Source organism: Tenrec ecaudatus, chromosome X, assembly GCF_050624435.1.
Source record: "Tenrec ecaudatus isolate mTenEca1 chromosome X, mTenEca1.hap1, whole genome shotgun sequence".
Lineage (NCBI taxonomy): Eukaryota > Metazoa > Chordata > Mammalia > Afrosoricida > Tenrecidae > Tenrec > Tenrec ecaudatus.
Window position 1 is genome coordinate 54,483,832 of NC_134548.1, and position 21,291 is coordinate 54,505,122.

The 21,291-nt window shown below is 41.6% G+C and overlaps 1 pseudogene; it reads left to right on the forward strand.

Annotated features, from left to right (window-relative positions):
• LOC142433389 (nuclear factor erythroid 2-related factor 3 pseudogene) overlaps positions 1-19,773 on the forward strand; it is a 31,922-nt pseudogene extending 12,149 nt beyond the window's left edge.
• Positions 19,774-21,291: the final 1,518 nt, after the last annotated feature.

Genomic DNA, 21,291 nt, shown 5'->3' on the forward strand with positions numbered 1-21,291 from the left:
TGGTCTAGCCGGATTTGTAAGATAGAACTGAGGTCTTCCCCCCACTTTCTTTGAAGGATTTCCCTCCTCCTCCTCCTCCTTGTGACTCTTCTCCTTTCATTTCCTCTAAAAGATTTCAGACTTTCAAGGACTTAAAAAAAAAAAAAAAAAGAATTGAGGTCATGATAGTCCGGGGGAGGAAGCATTAAAGGACTAGAGGAAAGTTGTGTGTTTTGTCAGTGCCATACTGCACCCTGACTGGCTCATCTCTACCTGTGGCCCTTCTGACAGGGGATATCCAATTGACTACTGATGGACTTTGGGTCTCCATTCAGCCCTCCCCCTCATTCACATTGATATGATTTTTGTTGTTGTTCAGGGCCTTTGATGCCTAATACCTGATTGCATCGACACCTCATGATCACACAGGCTGGTGTGCTTCTTCCATGTGGGCTTTGTTGCTTCTGAGCTAGATGGCCGCTTGTTTATCTTCAAGCCTTTAAGACCCCAGACGCTATATCTTTTGATAGCCGGGCACCATCTGCTTTCTTCACCACATTTGCTTATGCACCCATTTGTCTTCAGCGATGGTGTCAGGGAAGATGAGCATCACAGAGTGCTGGGATATTAGAACAAAGTGTTCTTGCATTGAGGGAGTACTTGTGTGGAGGCCCAATAAGACAAAGTTTTAACAGAACAAATTCCTGAGCATGATAAACTCCTTCTGAAGCTGATAATCTAGAGGATCACAAAAGATATTTCTGTTGATCAAAAAATTGTAAAGGGTTTTTTACTTAATGAAAGGGGTGTCTGATTTTCTCTTGAGTTGAAGATTTTTGTTGGTATTTTCCCCTATATTTTTTATTTGATATTGGCAGTAGACATATAATTTATGTCAAAATTTTATTAATTTTAATTGCAAGTTATTAAACTGGGCCACAACTTTGTTTCTGTTAAATCTGACAGTATGAAAGCCAGCAAGTTTAACTAAGAGAGTTAATACACTTATTCATAAAGTTTAACTCAGATGTTAAAAAAATTAATAATTGTATATCGAAAGCATTGTTTAAAGATTATTATGTAGTATATTTAAAGTTTACTTTTTCAATAGTTTGATTGAGATGAAATTTACATATCATACACTTCCATAGTTCTGTTGCATTTAAAAAGAGTTGTATACACATAACCACAATCAGTTCCCGGGCGTCCTAAAGTTTGCTTTAAAAATAAGGTTAAACCTAGGCAACCCTCGGTGGGCCTGGCACAGAGGGGATGCCCACGGTGGAGCCAGGCCTGCAGAGGTGACTTCTCAGGAACCTGGTCTCCTTCTCAAAACAGAAGGAGGTGGCTGGGGTGATCAGTCTGCCAGTGGGTGGGTCCTAGGACAGAGACAGTACGTACAGGCATGCTCTGCTTTCCTGCTCTGCAACTTCTCCCAGCAGTGTCTCCAGGCAGCAGTGAGGACACTGGGCAAACAAGAAGAAGAGCATATGGTGGTAGGTATAGTGAGGGCCACTGTCTAACACAAACCTGTCTTTTCTGACGCCTGTTGGTGTCCTCAAACAGCTCTTTTTAAGTCTGATCCTCTCTTACCCTGCACCTTTGGTTTAAATTCTCTGCTGTTATTTTTGTTTATTTGGTGGTGAGGAGGAGGGCAGCCAGAGGCCTGTTCACCACCAAAATGAAATGTCTAGATTCTGTGTTTGTTTTACAGCCATGTTAAGTGACTCCTGTTAGGTTGATTACTAGCAGAAGGGATTCTGTTCACTGTGCTCTGTATTTTTTTTAATATTTTGCCTAATCCTATGGGAAATCATCAGTAAAGCCTTTGTCAGAGGATGCTTTAAAAAAAATTAAGGTTCCCATCAAGCCCCAGGCATGACATCTCTGCTCAGAGCAGCCAGTGCATAGAAAGAACCATAGGGCCGTCCCCACTAGGAGACATGACATTTCCTCAATGACCCATAGCGCTATCAGGGACAGTACTAGAGACACTGTGTGGAAAGTGTGCCGGGTCTGTCGCACACATAGTGGGGTGAAACACGAAGGGAGTGCAACTGGGCATCAAGGGGAGAAAATTAACCAAGTCCCCGAGGAATCCTGAAAGTAGACTTCTGACTTGAGGGACAGGGAATAATACCTCACCAAACCCAAATGGAAAACACTCATAAGGGTCAGAAGACAGACTAGGAACTATTTATGCCTTTTGGTTTGGGTTTGATTTGTTGTTCTCGTGTTCTGCTTTGTTTTGTTTGTTTTATTATGTTTTGTTTTTCTTTTTCTTTCACTCTATGTCTATCTATATAAGATAGGCAGGACGAACAATCCCAAGGAGGAAAACTACAGACCGGCAATTCAGAGGGGACCAGGGAGAGAAGGGGGTGGAAAGGAGTGGGAAGCCAACAAACTCAGAAATAAGGGAACAACAAGCGATCTAAAATTGATAATGAGGAGGGTGTATAATGCTGGGGGGAGGGTTGCTTGATCAAGGCCAATGTATCCGAGAGGAAATACTGAGACTGGAGGGTGAGCATGATAGTGGGATATGAGGAAGGTGAAAGGAAACAGAGGAAAGAAATAGGAGACAAAAGTTATAGAGGGCACCTGACCTGATCCCACCACACCGAGGCAAATCACTGGGGGAGTGCAGCGGAACAGCAAGGGAATGGAGTGGCAAGGTCCCCAGGGAATGCTGAAAGTGGACTTTGGGGCCAGGGCGTGGTGCCCCAACAGACTGGACTGGAAAACGCTCCTAAGGGCCAGCAAACGATCCCTGAACTAACTACAAGCTTTTCTCTTGTGAAAAAAAAAAGTTATAGAGGTATGGCTATAGGCATATATATATGTAACTATATTAATTTATACTGAAGGGGATAGAGGCCAATGTACATATATTTTTATGAAAAGTATTAAGATAGCAGACAGACTTTGTGCCTCTACTCAAGGCCTCCCTTAGCACAAGAACACATTGTTAAGGGAGGGTGGGGTGGAAACAGGGAACCGATTACAAGGATCTACATATAACCTCCTCCCTGGTGGATAGACAACAGAAAAGTGGGTGAAGGGAGATGTCGGACAGTGTAAGATATGACAAAAATCATAATAATTTATAAATTATCAAGGATTCATGAGGGAGAGGGTAGCAGGGAGGGAGGGGGAAAATGAACTGATACCAAGGGCTCAAGTAGAAAGCAAATGTTTTGAGAATGATGATGGCAACAAATGTACAAATGTACTTGACACAATGGATGATGTATGGATTGTGATAAGAGTTGTACCAGCCCCCAATAAAATGATTTTAAATAAATAAGGAAGAAAGGAATAAAAAATTTTTAAAAGAACACATTTTTCTGATAACCTGGCACTCCTTGATACCTTCCTGACCCGATCATTAAAGACAAAATGTGTGCATAAGCAAATGCAGTAAAGAGAGCATATGGTGCCCAGTTATCAAATGATATAGTGTCTGGGGTCTTAAAGGCTTGAAGTCAAACAAGTGGCCATCTAGCTCAGAAGCAGCAGAGCCCACATGGAAGAAGCACACCAGCCTGTGTGATCATGAGGTGTCGATGGGATTAGGCATCAGTTATCAAAAAATCCAAAACAGTTATATCGATGCAAAAGAGGGGGGTTGGAGTGGAGACCCAAAGTCTTTAGAGAATTGGATATCCCCCCACAGAAGTGGTCTAAGGAAGGGATGATTCAACCATGGTGCTGCATAGCACCATGAATCACACAGCATTGCCCTAGTTCCTGAATACTTCCTCCCTGCCACTACCATGACCCGGTTCTAATTTACAAATCTGGCTAGACCAGAGAATGCACAATGGTACAGATAAGAGCTCTCCACATATGGAATTCAAGACAGATAAACCCCTCAGGAACAGTAATTGGAGTAGCCATATCATGAGGGTAGGGGGATGGCCAGGGAGGGGAAGGGGTGAAAAAGGGGGGACCCATCACAGGACTGGATATATAGCCCCTCCCCCTGTACCCAAAGGGGATGAATAACAGAAATGTGGGTGAAGTAAGACAATGGACAGTGTAAGATATGAAATAGTAATAACAATATATAATTGATCAAGGATACATGAGGGTGGGAGGGTGGGGAAGGTAGGGGTAAAAAGAGGAGCTTATACCAAGGGCTCAAGTAGAAAATGTTTAGGAAATGATTATGGCAACATATGTATAGATATGCTTGATAAAATTAATGTATGGAATGGTGCGAGCTGTAAGAGTTCCAATAAAATGATTTTTTCAATAAATAAGGTTAACATTGGTCCAATATCCCTCTCTCAACAGTGTTTTTAGAAATTAGTTCCAGGGGCTATCAATGACAACATTAATGGAAGATCTTTATGTCCCAGGGAGACGATAGATAAAACCCTCTACTCTACCATAAACTAACACGGAGGTCTCTAAAGGGAGCCAAAGGAAGATATAAAACATAGAACCAGGAATCCTAGCTCCAATTTAAGAACAATTAGTTCTTACCTCATGGCCTTGCTCGATATTCACCCTCAGGAAGGAAACACAGAAGATATGGGGTATAGCAAAGTGTGGTGAAGAAATTAGATGGTGCCCAGCTGCCAGGTAAAAGAGCATCTGCGGTCTTACGGGATTGTTTCCAAACAAGCAGCCATCTAAGTGAGATGTCAAATAAGTCAGCAGGAGAGAAGCACACACACATCAGTGATGGAAGGATTATGAGTCATATAATCCAAAACTGAGGGAGGAAATAGTATCAGAGCCTAAATTGTGAGATTCTGGTTTGCAGAAGGCTATGGATGAGAGTGAGAGGCCAAGATACATTTGTGAGATAGGAAAAGGTCTCCAGTGATTTTCCTATACCCATAATAGAGCGATGGGAAGAAACTGGTTCCAAACACATGGCTATAGATCAAAATGATAAACCTGACTTGAGCGGTTGGACCTGATATGGTTTTCAACATTTTCTGTGTTTTATTGTTTTGTTGTTGTTGTTTCATATTTGGGTTTATCTCAGATGTATTTTGTCACTAGAGGTAACCCTTTTGAATTTTTTGAAACAATTTATTAGGGGCTCATACAACTCTTATCACAGTCCATACATATACATACATCAATTGTATAAAGCACATCTGTACAGTCTTTGCCCTAATCATTTTCTTTTTTTTCCTCCTCTTTTCTTTTTTTACATTTTATTAGGGACTCATACAACTCTTATCACAATCCAAACATATACATACATTCCCTGCCCCAATCATTCTCAAAGCATTTGCTCTCCACTTAAGCCCTTTGCATCAGGTCCTCTTTTTTTTCCCTCCCTCCCCGATACCCCCTCCCTCATGTGCCCTTGGTAATTTATACATCGTTATTTTGTCATATCTTGCCCTATCCGGAATCTCCCTTCCCCCCCTTCTCTGCCATCCATCTCCCAGGGAGGAGGTCACATGTGGATCCTTGTAATCAGTTCCTCCTTTCCAACCCACTCACCCTCCACTCTCCCAGCATCACCCCTCACACCCTTGGTCCTGAAGGTATCATCCACCCTGGATTCCCTGTGCCTCCAGCCCCCATATGCACCAGTGTACAATCTCTGCCCTCTCCAGCCCTGCAAGGTAGAATTCGGATCATGGTAGTTGGGGGGAGGAAGCATCCAGGATCTGGGGGAAAGCTGTGTTGTTCATCGGTACTACCTCACACCCTAATTAACCCATCTCCTCTCTTACCCCTCTATGAGGGGATCTCCATTGGCCGACACTTGGGCCTTGGGTCTCCAGTCTGCACTTCCCTCTTCATGCAATATGGTATATATATATATATACACACATATATACACACATATATGTACATATATACATATACTCACATATACTCACATATACACACATATATACATATATATACATATACTCACATGTACACACATATACTCACATATATACATATACTCACATATATACATATACTCACATATATATACATATACTCACATATATATATACATATACTCACATATATCTTTTTTTTTTGCATGATGCCTTATACCTGGTCCCTTTGGCACCTCGTGATCACACTGGCTGGTGTGCTTCTTCCATGTGGGCTTTGTTGCTTCTGAGCTAGATGGCCGCTTGTTCACCTTCAAGCCTTTAAGACCCCAGACACTATCTCTTTTGATAGCCGGGCACCATCAGCTTTCTATAGGTTTTTCTGTTTTTCAGTATATGAAACCCAGGATTGGTGAACCTATATAGATAGCAAGTAGAATAAGGGTTCTGGTGGGTGGAGTCCTGTGGGGGAGGGAGGGGTAAAGGCAAGCTGATGACAAGGAGTTCGAGAAGTAAGAGATTGTTTGAAGCTGACTGTGGTAGCAATTGTACAGTGCTGCTTGATGTGATTGAACAATGGAAAGGTATGACATATGTATTAGCTTCCAATAAAATGTTTTGGGGAAAAATAAGGTTAATCATCATGGAACAAGATTGCATAATAGAAACAAAATAAATACAATTTGTATGTTGCTTTTTATTGCATTTGCATTTAAAATTTATGAACTTATAACTGTCTCTGGGTAGATGAGAGTTACTGCGGTTATTGTGTTGTGATGTATGTTTGATTATTGCTATATCTAACTGGTTTTAAAGTTATAGGCTAATGTTCCTAACCTAGAGGATTGCCTTTTTTAGTTTTAGATACTTTTATTGACATATAATTCCCATGTAATACAGTTGGCCAGACAGCTGTTTTTCAAATTTCCTGACATAGAGGAGTGAGTGTTTCCAGTACTTCAGTAGCTTGTTGAAACATTTCCATTGGTCTGCCATCAATTACTGTAGTATTGTTTGGGCTAATGCTTTCTGTGCAGCTTGATCTTTTCCCTTCAGTACCATTGGCTCTTGCTCATGTGCTACCTCTATAAATGGTTGAATATTGACTGGTTGTCCTTGGTCAGTGAGTCTGTCTATCCTTTCCATCTTTTTTGGATGCTTCCTGCATCATTCCGTATCTTCCCATAGAATCCTTCAATCTTCAAACTCAAAGCTTAATTTTTTTCTTTAGATTTTACAGTTTAAGATATGCTGAAAACAAACCTACAAGAGTCAAAATACAACCTTGAGTCTATCCCCAATGGATTTTGAGAGTACCTTAAGAAAAAAAAAATGCTGCATTGACTTTGGGTCTCTAGTTAAATCTTACCCGAGGTCAAGAGCAGTTTAATCTGATAATGTGGCATTGTATGATACTCACCTTCCTGGCAGAATCACCGAAGACAAAATGGGTGCATACGCAAATGTGGTGAAGAAAGCTGATAATCCCCAGCTATTAAAAGATATAGCGTCTGGGATCTTAAAGGCTTGTAGTTAAACAAGTTGCCATCTAGCAGGGAAGCAACAAAGCCCACATGGAGGAAGCACACCAGCCTGTGTGACCATGAATTGTAGACTGGGAGAGATATCAGAAATTCAAAATCAAGCAACCAAATCAATTTGAATGGGCATGGATATAGTGGAGACCCAAAATCCCCTGTAAGAGAATTGGACAGTCCCTCACAGAAGGACCACGTGGAAGAGATGATAAATCCATGGTGCAGTATAGTACTGAGGAACCACGTAACTATCCTCTGGGCCTCCATATTTCCGCCCCTTACTATTATGGTTTGTGTTTTACCACATGAATCATGCTAGATTTACAGATGTTCATTTATGTTTTTAAAGATCATTCAGTAAATGGAAGTCAAGATAAATAACCCTTCAGAAACAGTAACAGAAGTAATGGTTTCCTGAGGGGAGGGGAGAGGGGTGGTGGAAGGTGGGGAACAGGGAGCTGATAGCATTGATAGCTATGCAACCCCACTTGATTGCATCAAACAGCAGAAGTGTATGTGAATGGACATATTGGATTGTGTAAGATATGGTATATATATAATATATATATATTAGGGAAACAAGAATAAGGGTTTCTGGGGGTGGTGGAGGGGATGTAGGGAAGCTGATATCAAGGAGGTCAAGAAGAAAGAAAATGTTTTGAAACTGATTGTCGTAGCAATAGTACAAAATTTCTTGGTGTGATTGAACTGTGGAATCTATGATATCTGTAAGAGCTCCCAATAAAATGATTTTATTTTAATTGCTGCATTGAACTCTAATGACAGAAGACATGGTGAGCTGTGGGGAGATATCAAGAACATCATCCATGAAGTAAGGGTGCTCAGTAGTTTGGCAGTAATACTCCATGGTGTGATTTAACACATTGCCATCAACACTGTGAGTGCCACCAGGTCTGCTCCTTTTTAAGCTAACTTTGTGGGAAAGCGTGTCACTTCTAATCGATCTGGATCCTGTATCTGGTTCTTCAATCTCTTGCCATATGCCTGGCAATCCCAGGAGTCATCAGTGGACTGCCAGCCTTGGATTCATTCAATTTTGCATCCACTAGGCTGTGGTCTTCCCGCTTCCTGATTTTTTTTTTTTGGCCCTTGCAGCTACAAAAGTCAGGAGAAGACTCCACCTTGTCATTTGACCCACGCACTTGAAATGGACTGGACTGATCCACTTCTACACCTGTGTGTGCCATTTCTTTATATAAATCTCTTTTGCCTAACTCTGATTAAAAGGGGGGAAAATTAAACTCCTCAGGACCAATATTGAGAGTAGTCATACCAGGAAGGTAAGGGGAAGGTGGGGGATAAAGGGGGAACTGATCACAATGACCTACCTATAGCACCCTCACAGGGGGATGGACAACAGACAAGGGGTAAAGGTAGACATCAGACAGTGTAAGACATGAAAAAATATTATAAATTATCAGGAGTTAATGAGGGAGGGGGGGGAATGATGAGCTGATGCCAAGGGCTCAAGTAGAAAGAAAATGCTTTGAAAAGTATGATGGCAACATATGTATAAATGTGCTTGACACAATGGATGGATGTAAGGATTGTGATAAGAGTTGTACAGAACTTCCTCTTATTTCCTGGAAGCCTGCATGTGCTCAATCCACCACTGTTGCTGGAATCTGTGTGACCATGGGAAGCAAGTGGGCCACCAGCTTGTGCAGTGGGGTTCCAGCAGAAACAGGGCCCACCCTCGCTGCCTAAGGAAATACAGGTTCTGAGAGAAGGGCGTGAAGCTGTGGGTTACAGTCCCCAACATGAAGGTGAACAGAGGGTGTCAGTTCAGGTCTCACTCCAGCAGAATAACGAAGTTGAAAGTAACACAGCACGTAGACCTGACTGGGAGGCAGAGAAGCCCTCCGAATCAAGGAATGAGAGACATCTAAATGGGACGGACATGTCTTTTTGTTTGGAAGGCTTACTTCATTTGCTTTCATCGCAGCCTGAAAATTCACTGACAGATACTCCTCTCCCCAGTGGCAGCAATGATGGCATGAACTCAACACACAATGTAAATCTCAGCCACGCCATCAGCCAAGATGTGAGTCTCCCTGAGCCATGTTGCTATGTCCCACCTGTACATTTAGAAGAGATCCAGTAGCAAGGGCTGCACAGCCAGAAGAGCTATCTCTGCAGTTAAATTTTCCTACCAATCCCGAGCAAACTCTAAATGGAACCAATTTTACAGGTTTTCTCCCACCTGTTGACAATCAAATGAGGAATCTAAGCCAAGACCTTCTATATGACTTTGATGTAAACCAAATATTTGATGACATAAATTTAATGTCCTTGGCTATGGAAGGCTTTGAGCCAGTGGAAGTTTCACCGCTTTTTGAAGCACCGGATTCTGATTCTGGGCTTTCTTTAAATTCAAGTCACTATAGCACCTCTGTTGCCAAGCCTAATTCTTCTCATTTGGTGTATGATGAAGGGGCTATCGGTTATATTAATGACCTTGAATCTTTTTCCCATCATGATTTAGGAGCTGTAGGTGGCTACTCCCTAGAGCCTATTGGTCAGATGGATCACAGGAGTGATTCTGGTTTCCATGAAGAAATTGCACAACCACACTTACCATTTACAGTCAACAATACCAGAAACAACTTCTGAACCTTTTTCATGGATGTCCCAGAAAATAAGTTTCCTCAATGACACAGCTAGAAACTTAATCCATGAGGAGCAGCATGCTAAAGCTTTGCAGATTCCCTTTTCTTTTTTCTTTTTAATCATTTTATTGGGGGCTCATACAATTCTTATCACAATCCATACATACATCCATTGTGTCAAGCACATATGTACATTTGTTGCCATCATCATTCTCAAAACATTTGCCTTCTACTTGAGCCCTTAATATTGGCTGCTCATTTTCCCCTTCCCTCCCCCACTCCCCCCGACCTAATGAACCCTTAATAATTCATATGTTATTTTGTCATATGTTACACTGTCATATGTTACACTGTCTGACATCTCCCCCACCCTCTTCTCTTCTGTCCATCCCCCAGGGAGGAGGCTATACGGAGATTCTTGTAATCAGTTCCCCATTTCAATCCCACATTCCCTCCACCCTCCAGGCATAGCCACTCTTACCACTGGTCCTGAAGTAGTCATCTGTCCTGGATTCCCTGTGTTTCCAGTTGTTATCTGTACCAATGTACATCCTCTGGTCTAGCCAGATTTGTAAGGTAGAATTGGGATCATGAGAGTGGGTGGGGGGAAGCATTTGAGAAAACTAGAGGAAAGTTATATGTTTCATCATTGCTACCCTGCACCCTGACTGGTTCATCTCCTCCCCACAACCCTTCAGTAAGGGGATGTCCGGTTGGCTACCGATGGGCTTTGAGTCTCCACTCTGCACTCACCCACATTTACAATGATATGATTTTTTGTTCCTTGATGCTTGATACCTGATCCCTTCGACAGCTTGTGGTCACACAGGCTGGTGTGTTTCTTCCATGTGGGCTTTGTTGCTTCTCAACGAGATGGCCACTTGTTTATCTTCCAGCCTTTAAGACCCCAGATGCTATATCTTTTGATAGCTGGGCACCGTCAGCTTTCTTCACCACGTTTGCTTATGCACACATTTGTCTTCAGCAATCATGTTGGGAAGGTGTGCATCATGGAATGCCAATTTAATAGAACAATATGTTCTTGCATTGAGTAAGTGCTTAAGTGGAGGCCCAATGTTCATCTGCTGCCTTAATACTAAACCTATAAATATATGCACAAAGATCTGTTTCCCCACACTCTTATATAAATATATTTACATATGTACATTCCAGTCTTTCGACCTCTTTAAATACCCTTTGTCACCTAGTTCTTTCCTCTGTTTCCTTTTACTTTCCTCTTGTCCCACTCTCATGCTCAGCCTTCATTTGGGTTTCAGTAATTTCTCTCGGTTACCTTGCCCTTGCTGAATCCCTACCAGGCCTCTCACACCCTCCTTGGCACCGATTTTGGATCACTTGTTACTCCCCTGTCCCTGGGTTGGTCAGCACCACCTCCTTACCCCCTCCTCCCTCTCTACCGTGTCCCCCCCCAGAACCATTGGTTCTATTGTTTTCTCCTCCAGACTATTCATCCAGTCTATCTTATCTAGATAAATCTGTAGAGATAGTAATATGCACCAAAAATCAAGCCATAGCAAGATAGGTGATGATTGAGAACACAGTGAGGATAACAAAAAGGAAACCAATTACCCATAGAAGAATAAATTAATTAAAAGAAAAAAACTTTTTTTTCTTAAAAAAAATAATTTTATTGGGGGTTCATACAACTCTTATCACAATCCATATATACATCCATTGTGTAAAGCACATTTGTACATTCGTTGCCCTCATCATCGAAAAAAATTTTTAAAAAAAGAAAAACCTGTAAGTAGATCAAGGTCGGATTTTTTATCTCCATGCGTGTCCTTCAGTCAGGTCCAATGGGGTACCATGCTCTGGCCCCAGAGTCTGTCCTTTGTACTCCTTCGGGGGATCCCTGCTCTTCTCCCATAGCTGCTCTGCTGCACACTTTTAGTGGTTTGCCTCGGTGTCACAGGGTCAGTCTGGGCCAGTCCCGACACTGAGTCTCCAGTGTTGTCCCCCTTAGGGCCTTGGGCCATCAAGGGACGGCGTGTCTCATAGTGGAATCAGCCACATTGTCCATTCTGTCCATTGACTGTTCAGAGGGGGGATGTGGTCCTCCAGGCCTGATGTGCCAGGATGTGCTCCACTCTCTCTTCCTCCCCCTTCATTTGCTTCCATTTTCTCTGATCTGACTTGCCCCTCTCCCCTAGCTGCTGCTTCAGTGCCAACTCCTCAAGTAAATTCTTCTAGGGAGGGGAGCAGTTGCCCACGTAGCTGGTATGGGGGCTGAGCCCTCAGGCCCCTCCACTGGCTCCCCACTCCGTGCGGGCACACAGCATTCATCTGGCACTGGCTTTATATCTGGTCCCTCTTTCCCTGTGGAGACACAAACAATACCCTCCCCTTGGGTGGGTCAATGCCCTATTCCACCTTCACACATCTTTTTTTTTTCTTTCCCCTTTCCTCCCTCCACCTCTTTTTAGTTGGCTACCCCATGTACCCCTGAATTTGGTCTGGCCCCTGTCATAATACCTGGACCTCACCCCTGGAGTGTTTGTATACAGCAGCTTTTTCCCTGTGCCCCTTTTGCACTTACATTTCTGTTCTCTCCCCCCCCCCCCCGGACTCATGTTATACTTGTCTTTTTGTGCTTGGCTTACTTCACATAGCATAATTTCCTCCAGTTCTTCCCATGCGGCGACATGCTTCAGGCATTCATCATTACTTTTTAGCGATGCATAGTACTCCATTGTATGTATGTACCACCGTTTTTTAATCCATTCATCTGCTGATGGAAATTTGGGTTGTTTCCAACTCCTTGCGATTGTGAACTGTGCCACAATGAACAGTGGGGCACAGATGTCTGGCCTTGGTTTGTTTCTTGCCTCTTCTGGGTATATGCCCAGTAAGGGGATTGCTGAGTCGTGTGGTAACTCAATTTCCATCTGTTTGAGAAATTGCCCAATCAATTTCCATGGTGGCTGTACATACATACAGGTCCACCAACAGTGGATGAGAGTTCCTACCTCACCACAGCCCCTCCAACACTTGTTGCTTTCTGATTTTTTGAATTGGACTATCTTTGAGGGTGTTAGGTGGTATCTCATTGTTGTTTTGATTTGCATTTCTCTTATGGCTAAAGATCGGGAAAATTTTCTCATATGTTTACTGCCCATTCAGATTTCAGATTCTGTGAAACTTCTGTTCAGGTCCTTTGCCCACCTCCTCAATGGGCAGTTAGTTTTCCTCTTATTGTAAGCTTGCAAAGTAGTGTAGATTTTAGTAATAAGGCCTTTGTCTAATGTGTCATTGCTAAAGATGTTTTCCCAGTCATTGAACTCTCTTAATACTCTCTTGGTGAATTCTTTTTATGTACACAGGTGTCTTATCTTCAGTATATCACACTTGTCTATTTGTGACTCCTCTGTATTTGTATCCTTCCCTATTTCTGATAGCCTATGTCTGATTCCCTGTGCCAAGGTTCTCAGGTTTGTCCCAATTCCCTCACTAATGGCCCTAATTTTGGGGGGAGTTATCTCAAGGTCTGTGATCCACCTTGAGTTTATTCTTGTGCATGGAGTGAGGGAAGGCTCTTGCTTCATTTTTCTGCAGGTAGATATCCATTTTTTCCAGCACCATTTATTGGAGATGGCATCTGCTTCCCATTTCATATTTTTGGGGCCCTTATCAAATATCAGTTGCCTATGTGCGGATGTTTTTATTTCTGGGTCTTCAGCTCTTTTCCATTGGTCTGAATATCTGTCATTATGCCAATACCACATTGTTTTGATTAATGTGGCCGTATAGTGCGTGCTAAAATCAGGTAGAGCAAGCCCTCACACTTTGTCCTTCTTCTTGAGGAGTTCTCTGCTACTTCTTCCCCCTCCATTTGAAGTTGGTAATCTGTTTTTCCAATTCTTTGAAGAAGGATGGTGGTATTCATATCGGGATAGCATTGAACTTATAGAATGCCTTGGGCACTGTATTATGTACAGTCTGCCAATCCACGAGCATGGGATATTCTTCCATTTGTTGAGGTCACTCTTGATTTCTTGAAGTAGTGTTTTATAATTTCCCTCATACAAATCTTTCATTTTATGTGTAGAGCAGTCCAATAGACTTCTGTTTTTTTATTTTGTATCCTGCCACTCTGCCATATTCCTCTATTGCTTCCAACACTCTGCTTGTGGAGTTTAAGGGATCTTCAATGTATAGAATCATATCATCTGCGAATAATGATAATTTCGCCTCTTCCTTCCCCAGCTGAATACCGTTAATATCCTTCCTTTGTCTTATGTTGTTAGCTAGGACCTCTAGAACAATGTTAAATAGGAGTGGGGCCAAGGGGCATCCTTGTCTGGTCGCCTTTTTCAGTGGAATTATTTTCGTCCTTTCTACCACATTAGCTGTTGGCTTAACTACCACATTAGCTGTTGGTTTTTCATATATGACTTGTATAATATTGAGGAATTTTCCTTCTATTCCTATTTTAAGTGTCTTAAACAGGAATGCGTGTTGGATGTTGTTGAATGCTTTTTCTGTGTCTATAGATATTATCACGTGGTTCTTATCATTTTTCCTGCCAATGTGGTGAATAATGCTGATGGTCTTTCATATGTTTAACTATCCCTGCATCCCTGGTATGAATCCCACTTGGTCATGGTGAATTATTTTTTAATATGTTTTTGTATTCTATTGGCCAGTTATTTTGAATCACTTGTTGAGAAGAGGTAGGAGTCCAATACGCTATCCATTGTGCCACAGAGCCCAGCTGGCCAGTATTTTGTTAAGGATTTTTGCATCAATGTTCATGAGGGATATTGGTCTATAGTTCTTGAATTTTGTGGCATCTTTGCCTGCTTTGGGTATCAAAGTTATACTAGCTTCATAGAAAGAGTTTGGGAGTTTGGTTTTGTTTTTTTTTTTTTTGGTCTTTTTCTATGTTCTGGAAGAGTTTGTATAGAATTGGTGTCAGTTCTTTCCCGAATGTTCGGTAGAATTCTCCAGTGAAACCATCTGGCCCTGGGGATATTTTTTTTGTTGGTAGTCCCTTGATTACGTTGTCAATTTCTTTCATTGCTATGGGTCTGTTGAGGTTGTTGACATCCATCTGGGATAGTCTAGGGAGGGATTGTGTTTCCAAATATTTGTCCATGTCTTCCAAATTGTTGAATTCGTTAGAATATAGACCTTCATAGTACTGTGTAATTATCCTTTTGATTTCATTAGGGTCCGTTGTAATGTCCCCTGTTTCATCCCTCATCCTTGAAAATGTCGTTTGTTCCTTCCTTTCTTTGGTTAGGTTTTCCAGAGGTTTATCAATTCTGTTCATTCTTTGAAAGAGCCAACTTTTAGCGTCATTAATTTTTTCCATAGTTTTCTTGTTTTCCCTCTCCTGTATCTTGGCTCTGATTTTTATTGTATCTATCCTCTTGCTATTAGTAGAGTTGTTCTGTTGACTCTGCTCTAATTGGTGTAAATTCTGTGTCCGCATATCATCCACGAGTCTCTCTTCTTTTTTAAGGTGTGCATTTATTGCTATCAGCCTTCCTCTGATAAATGCCTTTGCTGTATTCCACAGGTTTTGGTAAGTCATATTTTCGTTCTCATTGGTTTCTAGAAGCTTCCTTATGTCATCTCTGATCTGGGTCAATACCACTCCTTTTGCAATAGGAAATTGTTCATCCTCTAATTGTTTGCCCTTGTTTTCTTCACTGTCCTAGTGTTAATTTCCAGCTTTATGGAGCAATGATCGGAGAGAAACGTCTGTATAACCTCTATGTGCTTGAATTTACTCAAGGTCGACTTGTGTCCCAGCATGTGGTCTATTTTAGAATATGTGCCATGTGGGCTTGAAAAGAATGTGAATTAATTGCATATGAGTGGAAAGCTCTGAAAATATCTATCACGTCAAGTCGTCTAATTGTGCTATTTGGATCTATAGCCTCCTTGTTGAGTTTCTTTCCCAATGATCTGTCTTTTTCAGAGAGTGGTGTATTAAAGTCACCAACTATAATTGTTGCGCCTGTGATCTCTTTTTTAATTTTTTTGAGTGTTTGATTTACGAATTTCGCAGGTCTCTCATTAGGTGCATATATGCTTATTATGCTCAAGGGTTCTTGGTCCATTGTTCCCTTGAGCATTATATAGTCCCCCTCCTTGTCTCTTGTTATGGTCTGTATCTTGAGGTCAATTTGGTCAAATATTAAGATCGCTGCCTCTGCTTTTTTTGCGTTACCATTTGCTTGGTATATTTTTCTCCAGCTTTTAATTCTCAACCTGTTTTTGTCTGTAAGCTTGAGATGAGTCTCCTGGAGGCAGCAGATCGATGGGTTATGTTTCCTGAGCCAGTTTGTTAGGCTCTGCCTTTAATGCCTGAGTCCAGGACATTGATATTCAGTGTTATTATATCCATCTGTGGACTCTGTGATGTCGTCTTGTACCTTTTGTGTTGGATATTTTCCTATCTACCTATATTATCCGCTTGTTTTTTTGTGTGTGATTTATACTTGCCTTCTTTCCCCTATTGAGATGATGCTATCCTGGGGGCTGTTTCTTCTTTGTCGCCCTGTAGGTGGAGTTGTTCTATGTGTTGGTCTCTTATTTGCCCTCCAAGAATCTTTTGTAGGGTGGGTTTCTTTTTATGTATTCTTTGAGGTTGTATGGGAAGACTCTTACTTCTCCATCTATCTATATAGATAATTTGGCTGGGTAAAATATTCTTGGGTTTGCATTGTTTTCCTTCAATTTTTTGAATATGTTACTCCATTCCTTCCTCCTCTTCATCATTTCTGCTGATAGATCTGAACATACTCTTATTGGGGTACCTTTGTACATGACTTTTTGCTTTTCCCTAGCTGCTTTTATGATCTTCTCCTTTTCCTGATAGTTGGATAATTTGACAATTATGTGTCTTGGTAAATTCTTCTTGGGATTTTGTCCGACTGGTGTTCCTTCAGCCTCTTGAATGGTTGCCTGATTTTCATTTATTAAGTTGGGGAAGTTTCCTCTAAGAATTCCCTTGCTATTTCCACTGTTGACTTCTTTGTTGTGTCTTCTTCCAGTAGTCCAATTATTCTAATAGTGTTTCTTTTCATAGTATCAGACATGGCTCTCAAGTTTTCTTCAGCTTCTTTGATTGTCTTATTTGACTGCTTTTCCCATTTCCTGAGGTCTGCTTGGTTATCCTCTAGGTCACTGGTGCGATTCTCTGCCTCCTCAAGCCTATTGGCAAGGTCTGTCAATTTGTCACTGGATTTCGTTATTTCATCCCTTAACCCTTAACCCTTTGGTGCATTGCCTTTATCTCCTCTATCATTTCATCGTTTTTCTGCATTGCTTCCCTCGTATACTTTATGACTTCAAGCAGCAATTTGAAATTGTCTTTTTGTGGCAGGTCAATATCTGCTTCTTCTATACCCATCATTAGGTTCATGACTTCTTCTGGCATTGTCTTCTGTTTCCCCTGTTTGTTTTTTTTTTTCGTTGAAGCTGTTAGAACTGGTTGCTGTTTACATGTGGTTTAAGAGGAGCCTGTAGCCACCTTCCTGAGTCAAAGAGCCCTGGGCTCTCTCTTTGGGGATTTGTATAAGTACTTCTAGGAACTACCTGCCAATAGCTGTACTGAGGGGTCAGGCTATCGCTATATCTTCCTGTGGTTTCACTGTTATCCTACTTGTCCAGTATTCTGTTACTTGGAATGTGTGTTGGATGTGACACTGGTCAGGTTGTTGTGGGCCCACGAGGGCGTTGCTTCCCTGGCCGATCTCTAAGTAGGTTTCAAATTTCTTGGAGCACCTTGGCTGGCTTGTGGTGCTTTCCTCTGAAACTGTAGTGCTGAGGAGGGCGTGTGGTTATACCCTCCTTGGTGTAGAGCTCTGTAGCTGGCAGGGGAATTACTGTAAACAGAGAGATTGCCTTGGAGGTTGGGTGGATGTTCCCGCAATAGCGTGGAGCCCCACAAGTGGTGGTCAGGCGTTTCCCCCAGTCATTTGTAGGTCCTCGGGATTTAGGCTGGGAATGCCCCCACTTTTTGTAGAGGAGAACCCTCTGCTACTTCGTTTGTGGAAGAGGACCGGCGTGAATTCCCCAGCTACTTGCCAAGCCAATAAATGCGGGTGGTAGCTCCCCAAGTTGGGCCTTCAGAGTTTCCGTAGGCAGAGGGGAGTGGCCTGAAAGCCGCTAGTGGCTTGTGACAAGAAAGAGAGTGAAAGGAGAGGAAAAAGAGAGGAAGAGGAAGACACAAACTGGAGCAATAATACCAAGCAAACTGACATCCACTCACCAACGCACAACTCAAATGCACAGAGTAAACAAAAGGGAAAACAGGAAAAAAGAAAACGACTAAAAGGAGAACTAAATCTGCTGAGGCTGTGGTAGGAAATAGAGAAGAGCTAGAAGAAGAGGGGAAAAGAAGAAAACGTGAAAGTACACAAAGTAAGGAAAAAAGAGACAAGAAAAGGAAGGAGAAAGAGAGAATTTTAAAAATAAAGAAATAGCTGACCCCATATTGTGCTGTGTGTAGCACTGAATCGTCCTGTGTACAGCACTTTCTCAGGGGTCAGGCTGCCCACTGGGAGGACAGGGTTGCCCTAAAGCAGAGTGTAGGGGTCTGGGAACTAACAGTGGCATGTGAAAAGAATGAGAGGGAGCAGAGAGAATCATACGAGCAGGGAGAGAAGCGAAGAGAACAAAGACAGAAATAGGAAAGAAAGAAAAAGAGAAAGAAGGGGGGAAACCAACTGTGTTCACTAATATTGGCTGTGATGGTAAAGAGGGAGGAGAGAGAGAAGAAGGAAATAAACAATAAAGAGATAGCTGATCGCTGATTGCTTGAATGTGGGGGCAGAGGGTTTTAGATCCTGCCCCACAATGGCAGGTTGGTGTGCCCTTTTAATGCAGGGACCCAGTGGTGCTGGGCAGAATTGCCCTAGTTGACGAGATCACCTTAGAGGTCTGACAGAGGTTTCCTCAGCAGTGCAGTGTGGTGTAGATGTTTGTCCCAGCTGCCTTGTGTGGTGTCCAGCACTCCCACGGAGGGCAGACTGCTATTTGGGTTGATTTGCCCTAAGCGGAGGGTAGTGAACTGGAAGCCAGTAGTGGCATAGGATAGGAGAGAATGGGAGAGAAGAGGAGGAAGAGGGGAAAAGAAGAAAGGAAGAAAAACCCAACACAAACCTGAGCTTGTTGAGACTGACTATGATGGGAAAGCTAGAAGGGCTAGTGAATAGAGAAAATTGAAATAGAGTGTTAGGTAAGAAGATAACTGAGACTTGATCACCTGTCCGTGAAGCTGGAGGAGTTCCAACTCTTCCTCAAGGTAGTGGGGTGGTGTACCCATTTGATGTAGAGTTCCACAGATGCTGTGTGGGATTACTTCAAAGGCAAGATCACACCCGTGACCAGGCGTCGGTTGAGTCGCAAATTCCCTTTTCTGTAGATGAAATCGTCCTGCTAACAGGGCATTATTTGACAGACTTACAAGTATATCTTATCCGTGATTTCCAACGAAGAGGGAAAAATAAAGTTGCTGCTCAGAACTGTCATAAACGCAAGTTGGACATAATCTTGAATCTAGAAGATGATGTATGTAACTTACAAGCAAAGAAGGAAACTGAAGAGAGAGCAAGCGCAGTGTAACAAAGCTATTAATATCATGAAACAAAAACTGCAGGATCTTTATTTGACGTTTTCAGCAAATTAAGAGATGACCAAGGTAGGCCAGTCAATCAAAACCAGTATGCTCTTCAGTGCAGCCATGATGGAAGTGTTTTGATTGTTCCTAAGGAACTGGTGACCTCAGTTCACAAAAAGGAAAACCAAAAGGGAAAGTGGAAAAGTGAGAGGAGCTGAGGATGCACTCCCAGCACTGGACAAAGCGCCGACACTGAGAAACGTGAGGGTCTGCCATCACAAACCATCGACTTTTTATGTACAGTGTTCAATCTTCAAGTACTGCTACTACTTTAGTCACCCATTTAAAAATGTGTATGGACAGAAAGTTTAAGACTTCAAGACCAGACTTCTGGGAAATTTGGGGGAGAAGCCACTTTTCACGCTGTACTGCAATGCCCCATATGCAACTCAAATAGGATGTGGTACTGTACACAGTTTGGTAGAAATTTTCAGTTAACATGGTCACTTGAAAAGAAGCAAACACTGCACTGTATCTAAATTATTTTAAATGTATTCATTTTTTCATGACTTGAAATGCAAGTGGCCTTAACATTTTCATGCAGTCTGTTACAGCTTTGTAGTACTGGCTTTTCAAAAAGCAGATTCATTTTTATGCTTAGAGTTTTCTGTGAAATAAATTTATCTTTGAACTCAAAAGAAAAAGAGTTGTACAAACCCCCACTAACATGATTTTAAAATAATAATAATAATTTTTAAGGAAAAAAATCTCTTTCTATATACATACACATATAAGCATCATTGACTTTGGTTTTCTAGAGAACCCAGACTAACACAGTGGCTGTGCTTTGTAACTGACTTGATTGCAAGATATTTTGGTTTTAGGTAAAATATGGAAACCTTGTCTTTCTCTGAAGGAGTGTGTGGCTGGTAGGTTCAAACAGATGACTTTTCAGTAAGCGGCTGATCATTTAACCAACATGCCACCAAGGATCCTTAGGGTAGATGTGTAAATTAATGAAATATAATTTAGTGTCCGGAAATAAACCAAATATCTATGGTCAACTGATTTTCTATAAGGGTGCCAAGATCATTCAATGGAGAATAAATGGTACTGGGACTACTGCGTCTCTACATTTGGACCCCTACTTCATGCTATGTGCAAATATTAACTCAAAACAAATCAAGGATCTAAATGTAAAGATAAAATCCTTATAAAATTATAGGTATAAATCCTTACAACCATGGATTAAAGAATAATCTGTTTCTACTACATGATACCAAAAATACAAGGAATCAAAGAAGAAATTAATATATTGAACTTCATCAAAATTAAAATAATTTGTTCATTAAAGGACACCATCAAATGAATGAAAGACAAAACTCATAGGAAGGGGAAAATATTTTCAAGTAATATCTCTAATAAGAATATTGTATCAAGATTATATAAAGAACTCATAACTCGATAACAAAAAATAAAAACAATCTAATGTAAAATGTGTAAAGAAAATTAATAAACATTTCCCCAAAGAACGTATACAAAAGAGCAAAGTGATGAAATCCCCAGAGAATACCAAAAATAGACTTTGGAGACAGAGTGTGGCACCCCATAGACACAACTGGAAAACACTCATAAAGGCCAACAAACAGACCTTGAACTATTTATAGGCTTTTCCATTTTGGACAGCGGCTTTCTTTTCGTTGTTATTGTTTTGTTGGTTTTGACTTCCTTTGTTG